Source organism: Pinus tabuliformis, chromosome 2_2 (genome assembly GCF_031772625.1).
Source record: "Pinus tabuliformis cultivar Carrire ecotype Pingquan chromosome 2_2, CPIR1, whole genome shotgun sequence".
Lineage (NCBI taxonomy): Eukaryota > Viridiplantae > Streptophyta > Pinopsida > Pinales > Pinaceae > Pinus > Pinus tabuliformis.
The window spans coordinates 376,868,026-376,877,012 of record NC_142300.1 but is presented as its reverse complement, the minus strand read 5'-3'; the positions used below and the strand labels follow the sequence as shown (position 1 = coordinate 376,877,012).

General features: G+C 34.6%; 1 pseudogene; it reads right to left on the bottom strand.

Moving 5' to 3' along the window:
- Positions 1-725: 725 nt before the first annotated feature.
- LOC149192810 (protein TOPLESS-RELATED PROTEIN 2-like) lies at positions 726-2,446 on the bottom strand (annotated as a pseudogene).
- Positions 2,447-8,987: the final 6,541 nt, after the last annotated feature.

Here is an 8,987-nt window from a genome sequence, read left to right as displayed (position 1 = left end):
AGACATATCAGTCCAACCATGGAAACTGTGGAAGCAACTCGATCAGATCCCCCAACAGTTTGTGCCCCAGGTGTGCTTACAAATTCCATTTGAGTTACTACTGACACCTACAAAACCAAATATCAGTTTAGCTACATTTGAAGTAAATATTGAAATCCAAACACATAATAAATGTAGAACTCTTACCTTCGTATCAGAGGGAACTCTTGTTGCATCAAAGGTACGGTTCTCAAATGAGCGTAATAATTGATGGCCATCAGCCTTGACTAAAATTTTGATGCCATTATCACTGGTTAAAACTGCCAATAATGTCCCTTGTTGAAGTGGAGACGAAGGAGTACTCTGAAAATAGGAAAAAATAAAAGCTAACCTGAAAGTCTTTCTTTCTAGCCATGCAAGTAGTTCACATTAGAAAAAATAGTGTAAGAAACTATGTAAAACCATATAGCTAACCCAGCATCAGCATCAATAGTTGTCAGTAGGTTTGTGTTGTCCACGTCACATAACTTGATCAAATATTCGTCTCCAGCAGCTAAAAAGTAGTTCTTAGTCATATCAAACTGCACAATATCCAAACAGTGCTTATAAAATCCTTGATAAGTACGCTTTATAACACCTTCACTCCCATTCCATTCAAGAAGAAAAAATTATCTTTCTTTGCTTATTCCACATGAGCAGAGCCTGCATCAAGTTGTCAGTGCTTTTATTCTCCATGTATTGTAGAGCTAATCAATAATCAACATAAATAATGCATAGCACAAAGCAAGAGCTGAAATGACACGATGAATCAACCTTGTCCCATCAGCACTATAAGCCATTGTAGTGAACCACTGACCAAGAGCATCATAATCAACCCTTGAACCCATCAAATCATATAACCAAGCCTTTATCTTGCCATCAACAGTCATTGAAAAGATAAACTGATACACAATAAGAGTCCAATATAAAGCTTCAACTTGAGGAATCATCATATCCACGAAATCAGTCTCCCTTAAAAACAAACACTCTCCCAGTCGTATTAAAAAAAATCAGAATCACAACAAAGAGTTCATACTTGAATGTTTTCTTTACAATGGGGGCATGCAGAATATACAATTTTCTTGGTGTAATTAGATACCAAACAAAGAACCATATGGACTCCACACAATAGGATTGACCTATACAAGAGGATCCTTGAGAACTACTGCTTGTTTTCTAGAAAATGGGATGACCAGATTACTCAGAAAATTCATTACAAAGAATGCTTAAGAAAGATACAGGTTATACTTATGAAAATTTTCCAAAAATGACCAACAACAAGCAAATGGACAAGTAAAGACTAGTTAGCAAATGGACAAGTAAAGACTAGTTAGCAAATGGACAAGTAAAGACTAGTTATTGTAGATACCTAAAGTGTTCCCAACCTAAATCTACATAGGATACATCAAGGGAAACAAAAAAATTCATTTTGTGACTATAAAGGTGTAAAGGTCATATATATTACCTGCATGGAAACTGAACAAGATCCAAGATCCCAAACCCTGAAATTTATATCAGCCATCTTTCCTGTGAACCTACTTCCCATGCACCAATTTCACCCACATGTGTACTATCTAGACCACAGTAACAATGAATGCATATTAGCACCATAAAATTATGTACTTTGTGAAATATGAAGAAGAATAATGGCACTCATGCCTTCCAAAGAGAGAATATGCATTCCTAAGCATATGAATTAATCTAAACAGAAAAAATAAGCATTATAAAAAAAAAGTCATACCTAAAAGTATGGTCTACTGCAAAGGATGAAAATCCATTCTCTTCACTGGAGATCCTTGATTTAAAGTTCATGCAACAATCTTGGGAAGGTCATCCTGTGAATATAAGCCTTGTGGAAGATTTGGACCAGTATAGCTAACCTGTGAATTCGTTATAGTTAAAGAACCTAATCCTCAAACAATATTGATGCTCTTATAAACCACCACATTGATACTTGAATGAAGATTTTTACCTGTTACATTTTCTTCATTATTAACTAACCATAAATTACATTAGTTGATGTTTGATAGTGAAAATTAATTATATGGAGAAGGAAAAGTTATAATACCTCATCACCAGATTGCCCAATTGTCCTTGCTCATTTTAGAAAGTAATCAGAATCAACTGATTGATAATCCCCTTAGGAATCATTAGGAGGGGTCCCCGGACAGTTCAACAAAGCAGCTAGAGCAACAAATCAAAATGGGATTACTCAACCATATAAATGCTAAAGATTCCAACATGTGAATGACATCACCTTTTACATAAACCATGATTAGAATTTTAGACAATGGTTTCCTTTATAATCCATATCAACAAAACTTCCATGTCAATTGTTGGTGTATAAGTTACCTGGATTTCCTGCAGTACTAAGTCCAATTGGCCCTGCAGAGACTGCAGGATGAGGTGCAGGAGTGGCATTAACCATCCACCCTGTCAAGGCAGTAACAACGGGTGTTGGTGCTGCTTGAAATGGGGGATGGAGATAAACATTAAAATAACATATCAGAAAAAACTCTTCATGATTCAAATACACTTAAATTATCTCTTTACAAGCACAACTATCGGATCTCAACATGATTTTCTTAAATCCACCTGTAATTCAACATACCCCATGAGAACCAAGTGGCAGGAAGTCTCCCCTTTCAAAATCATTGCCATAAGAGAATTAGTCGTAGGAGATGGTGCATGAGGTCCATTTGGCTATCCACAACGGTGATCAACAAACAATGTTTTTATGTCTAGGTTAGTCCTTGGATTTTTACAAAGTTGATGCTGCGAATTCAAACTGCAACAAATTTCAAACACCAATACCAGGAATATGAAATCAGTAATCTGCACTTAGTGCCGAACTCATAGAATAATCTACTATTGGTATTGGTCATCAAAACTAATTACAACAACTACTACACAGCAGGCATAAAATACTAAAATTTCAACAATTGTCTATCAAGTCAACTTGAAAGCAAATGTATATAAACCTTTGATTGATAAGTGTTCGCAAACAAGAAGTTTTCAGTGAAGGAAACTACAGCTTGTCTCAGAATAGAGGATAGGATTGGACTCAATAAGCTTTTTAAGCTCGGCTAACATGATATTCTTTGCTGACTACAAAATTCTTCAATGACAACTGAAACCATCAAATGCATCTTAAGAATTCAGTACAGTGAACTCCAGTCCTAGCAATACATGAAAGAGAATAACTTATGACATAAATTTAAATAGAATCCATCATGACAACCACAAAGGATCTCTTATTTGCAAAGAAAAAAACAAAAAATTAATTCATAATGTTGTTATGGACGGTGTGTTTCCACTGTTAAGTTTATAAAATTAAATCTCAAAACCAACCCAAAAACATCAAAACTACAATCTAGAGACAAGCCTCTCCAACCTTGGTTTACCAAACAACCCATATTTTAATCAAAATGGAGTTTAGGTATTTCCATGCATTTTTTGTTGCTACAGGTGATTACATGCAAGTGAAGATAATTTCTCATAAATTTAAAAAGAAAATTCTCCCATTAGCCCCACAAAGATACCTTTCAGGAGTCCCAACTCATGACTCAGATGAAAATTGAATTCAACAAAAGATGCTTTTATCTTACATACATTGTTTTCGTTAGAAAGAATTTTACCTTAGCAATAAAGAAGAAATCACATGTGGCAACTGTGCATCCCAAATGCCATTAGCAAAATAGCAACACATTACACCACTTATAGTTAATCCAGATCAAATTAAATCTTTTCTAACACATTTTTTAGCAAAACATTGCACCACTTAATCCAAGAAAAAATTTAATTTAATTTCACACATTATTTTCACGACATATAAGTCTATCACTTTATATCCAGAATGATCAACACTCTTTTCAATTCAAAAAGGATGAAGACATTAGGAATTCAACCATACCACATCGTTGTCTTAAAAATAAATTAAAGAGTGTGTTTCAAGCTTGTTACCATATATTAATCCATTGACTAATAATAGAAAAACCTTGGCAACAGAGCCATCTTGTAGCTAAACTTATAGAAATATCAATGTTTGCAATTAAAAATAAATCATCAACTCAAAAAAATATCACCAATGTTTACAACCACAATAATGCAAAATTCGAAATTAAACAAGGTCATATGATGCGTGATTTCTTTCTGCATCAAACCAAAGAATAAAGAAACGATCCACTTACTTGTGAACGGTCTCTTATTTTTCTTCATCCAGGAACTGCAAGATGAGGAAAACCAAATTTCTGCTAAGGGAAGACATGACAGGGGATCAATAAAAGCCCCTTCTCCAACAAACTTTATGAAATTACTCGTCATGCCCATTTATTTAAGATAGTTTCTCATCCCTGCTCATTTATTTACGCGTTCCCGACCTAAATCTTCAACGAGTATAGGCACCTACAACAATCCTGTTGAATAGGAATAAATATAGAAGAGGTAACGAAGATAAATGCATTGAATCAATGACCAAGAGTTTAAAAAATATATATCTTTAATATTTCAGTAAAAATATCACATTGCAAAAAAAACGTGGCTTCATTCTATGCGGAAAAAAAGAGTGAAATAATAGATTGCAAACCATATTCTCTAAAAGTATTCCAACTATCTTATATTGTAATTTATTTTTGTTCCAAAATATATGGTGTAGACACAGTGCTTGATTTCATAGTTTCCATATCTAAAGCTTGTAAATTTTAATGTTTTCTTCATGCCAAAGAAAGATTGTAGTTCAAAGAGCCATCACTGTCCTAGAAGACTTGTCTAATAGTTAGTGTGAGAAAGAAGAACCATTATTAGGAGGGTCTATACACAATAATTTCCAACAATTTCTAATAGAGTTGTTGGTAAAATGGTCAAAACATTTTGTAGTTTGCAATTATTTCTAGTATTACTGCCGAGTTTCTAAAAAGGTTAAGTGGGTTCTGAAAAAAGTTGTTGGATTCCTCCTTTGTGTTTCATGTAGATGCAAGTTGAATCCATTAGTATAAAATTTTGTTAGACACCTAATATTTTAGTGCTGGTTGGAAGGAATTCCAATAGTCATTGAAGTCCAGGTGACCTCTTGGAAGATGAAAACCAAGGGTCATAAAACTATGTATTAATATGTACATATTGTGAATATAAAAAATCCACATGATTTATTCAAATATTTCCTATCAATTTTGTGTGTGTTTGACATGGTATCATTGTAGGTTCCTCTCTAGCCCACTTAAATGCATGAAAGCCATTAGTTTATGGCCTTAATGTGGGTACCCTCACCAAAATTGTGCCCTCTCTATGCATGTCAATTTTTCCTGTTAAAACTACACCTAAGCATTTTACCATTTACGTTTTCCATATTGGAAACCTAATGCACAAGTTTGTCGGTTCTATTTAATGCATGTTAAGGAAACATTGGCATATGATGCTTCCTCCAATCCTACACCCATTTCTCTCCTACATAATTTGAAACCCTAGAAATGCACACTACTCTTTCTAGTGGACTCTCTTATGTTTGTTATAACCCTATTTACCCACAATTAGCCTTCAAATATAGTCAACCCTATATTCAAACAGAATATCATTTCTTTATGTGTAATAAGCTCTTACCGTCATTAGATGGCATGGTAGACTCACCAACCGAATATTGTGCATCAAAAGAAGTGATATAACAAAAAAATTTCCCATGCGTTGGAGAAACCAAACCTTGAAAGAAATGTTGCATCACACTTTGCAAATTGTAGCCTCATTAATAATAACTCCAATCTTCAGAGTTTCTAATAATTCTTCAGACTTCAAAAATAGTTTTCTACCCCTAGAGCCTTCACTTCCATGGAATATCCTCCGAACACAATCAAATTCCTTCATGAGGGCTTACCTATCCCAATTAGGGCACAGTGCTGAAACACATCCTTCACCCACCCTAATAGTTTTGATGTCCTCTTACAGGCCCTACACCTGAAAATCATTTCAGATGACCCTATACCACGCTCCCATATCCTGAACAGTCAATAAGTCAACATATAACATCCTGATATGCATATTAAAAAGAATCATCACTTATTTTAAATGACTAAATATATCACAACAAAGAACACAATCAAATTCCTTCATGAGGGCTTCCCTATCCCAATCAGGGGCATAGTGCTGAAACACATCCTTCACCCACCCTAATAGTTATGATGTCCTCTTACAGGCCCTACACCTGAAAAGCATTTTAGATGACCCTATACCACACTCCCATATCCTGAACAGTCAATAAGTCAACATATAACATCCTGATATGCATATTAAAAAGAATCAACACTTATTTTAAACGACTAAATATATCACAACAAAGAGGCATATTGACAGTATTAGAATTTATTAACACATTGGCAATACTAGAATTTGTTTAAATCCTCATCTAGCTAGAATATGATAAACCTAAAATTCTGAAAATTTTGTCAAACTTTATAAAACAAATATATATAATCTTTCAGCATCATTTCAATTTTCAATGTTTTTCAACTTCTTCTAAAATTGTAAATTCAACAAATAAGATTGATACTAAATACCATGGAATTTAAGAAACTCGTGATGCATAATTTTTAGTCCCAATTGGATATGTTTCATATCCACCAGGTCAATAATTACAAGACACTAAGCTTAACTCTCTTCTCCAAAACCAACTTAACAAAAACAAGAAATAAAACTAAGTAGAAAACCTACAGGATTTACAAACTCTTATCTCCTCCCCAAAAAATGGTTAAAAGACTGGTACCTATGCTTATTTGTCCAGCACGTATTACACAATCTATGTGTGTCCAGTGGGAACAAGTATCATAGCCCACCCATCGACAAGTAAAAATACCATACCTACATGGGAAACTCTATGAATTCCACCAAGATGAGACAACATTATTTGGTAGCTTACTCAACTAACAATTTTGCCATCGCATGGAGACAAAACCACTGTTAGGAAACTAGCTCACAAAAAGATAGAAAAGGTAGATCAACGTCTTAGAATTTAGCCTCTTAGATGGGGCAACCTCCTTTACATTACACAAATGAACAATTCTTGGATGATACAAATGACTAAACCTCCCTTCTATCTATAAGAGTATAAGGGGTCACAATATAATCAAGCCGACATAACAGTAATAACATAAGGGCACAATAATAACAATAGTGTGTTTCTATGGGGCACACTAATAACAATATGGGGACAATAGGGGCACAATAATAACAATAAGGGATACAATGACAATAGTAATGGGGGAATCACTAGTACTATAAGGGCCTAACATGCCCCTCTGCTTCCGAAAAGAGTTTTCCTCAATGCTTGAGTAGTTATGGATGCTTATGCATAAAATGTGTAATCTTTAACAGATAAGTTCTTCCACTTGATGAGATACTCCAAAATTGATTAATTTCATAGCTGTCGAGTTCTTGTTTCTGTGATTGCTTCTGGTTCCAATATGATTTTTCCTTCCTCGTCAAGTTCTAGCAATATTGTTTGAACTAGGAGCTTGTCACCTATAACTATCTTTAAAAATGAAACATGGAAAACTAGGTGCACTCGGGAAGCTGCAGGAAGCTCCAATTTGTACGCCATTGTACCAATCTTTTGCAACATCTTGTACAGACCATAATAGTTTGGTCATAATTTATTATCCTTCTTAGCTTGCTTGAGGGACATTTGTTTATATGGTTGTAGCCGTAGGAATACCCAATCACCTACATCAAAACTTCTTTTGCTGCGATGTTGATTTGCCCATTGTTTCATTCTATTCTTCGCCAATGTGAGGTTATCCTTTAAGAGTTGGAGAACTTGTTGTTGACGTTGGATGTGATGTTCCACTGCTTGAACCTTAAAATTTTCTCTCAAATATGATGTGATGGATGGTGTATGATATCCATAAAGTTCGATAAATGGGGTCATTTTTGCTGCAGTATGGAAGGAAGTGTTATACCACCATTTAGCTAGAGGCAACCATTTTACCCATTGTGTCTATTTATCAGATACAAAACAACGAAGATATCCTTCCAAACATTCATTTATTATCTCAGTTTTCCAATGAGATTGAGGACGATAAGATGAGCTATGAGCTAACTAAGTACCGAGACAAGAAAATAATTATGTCCAAAAATTTCTGGTGAAAATGGGATCTCTATCACTTACAATAATATTTGGGTTTCCATGTAGCTTTTGAATTGTTTCCATAAATGCAGTAGAAACTATCTTGGCTTTAAAAGGATGTGATAATGCACAAAAGTGTGCATACTTGGTAAGTTTGTCAACTACCACCATGATGACACTCTTTCCTTCGGAATTGGGTAAACATGTGATAAAGTCCATTGAAACCTCCTCCCAACATTGGCTTGGAATGGATAAAGTTTGTAATAGACCTGGAGTCTTAATTGTTTCAACTTTATTTTGTTGGCAAACTAAACATTCCGCCACAAACTTTTGAATATCTGATTTAAGGCCATCCCAAAAAAATTCCTTCTTAACCCTATGATAAATTTTAAAAAATCTTTAGTGCCCTCCTAAGGGAGACGTATGCAATTCCATAAGAATCTTTTGTTTGAGTTTGGAATTCTTACATAGGTATAAGAGATATTTGTACCATAACGAATCATTTTTCCAGCTAAATGTATCATATGTACTGGGATCTTGTTGTAACTTTTGAATGAGTGCCTACACTTCTTTGTCATTCTTCCATTCATCCCTTGCTTCTTTTATCCAATCTGGTTGCATAATAGAAATGGCACCCATCAATGGTTCCACATCCTCATCCTTTCTTGAGAGTGCATCTACCACAACATTTTGCTTCCCTTTTTTGTAGATGATTTCAAAGTCATAACCCAACATCTTTGTGACCCATTTTTGTTGCTCTTTAGAGGATAATCTTTGTTCTAAAATGTCTTTAAGACTATCATGATCCGTTTTTACCTTGAAGTGTCTTCCCATTGGGTAGGGTCACCATTTCTTAAGTGGA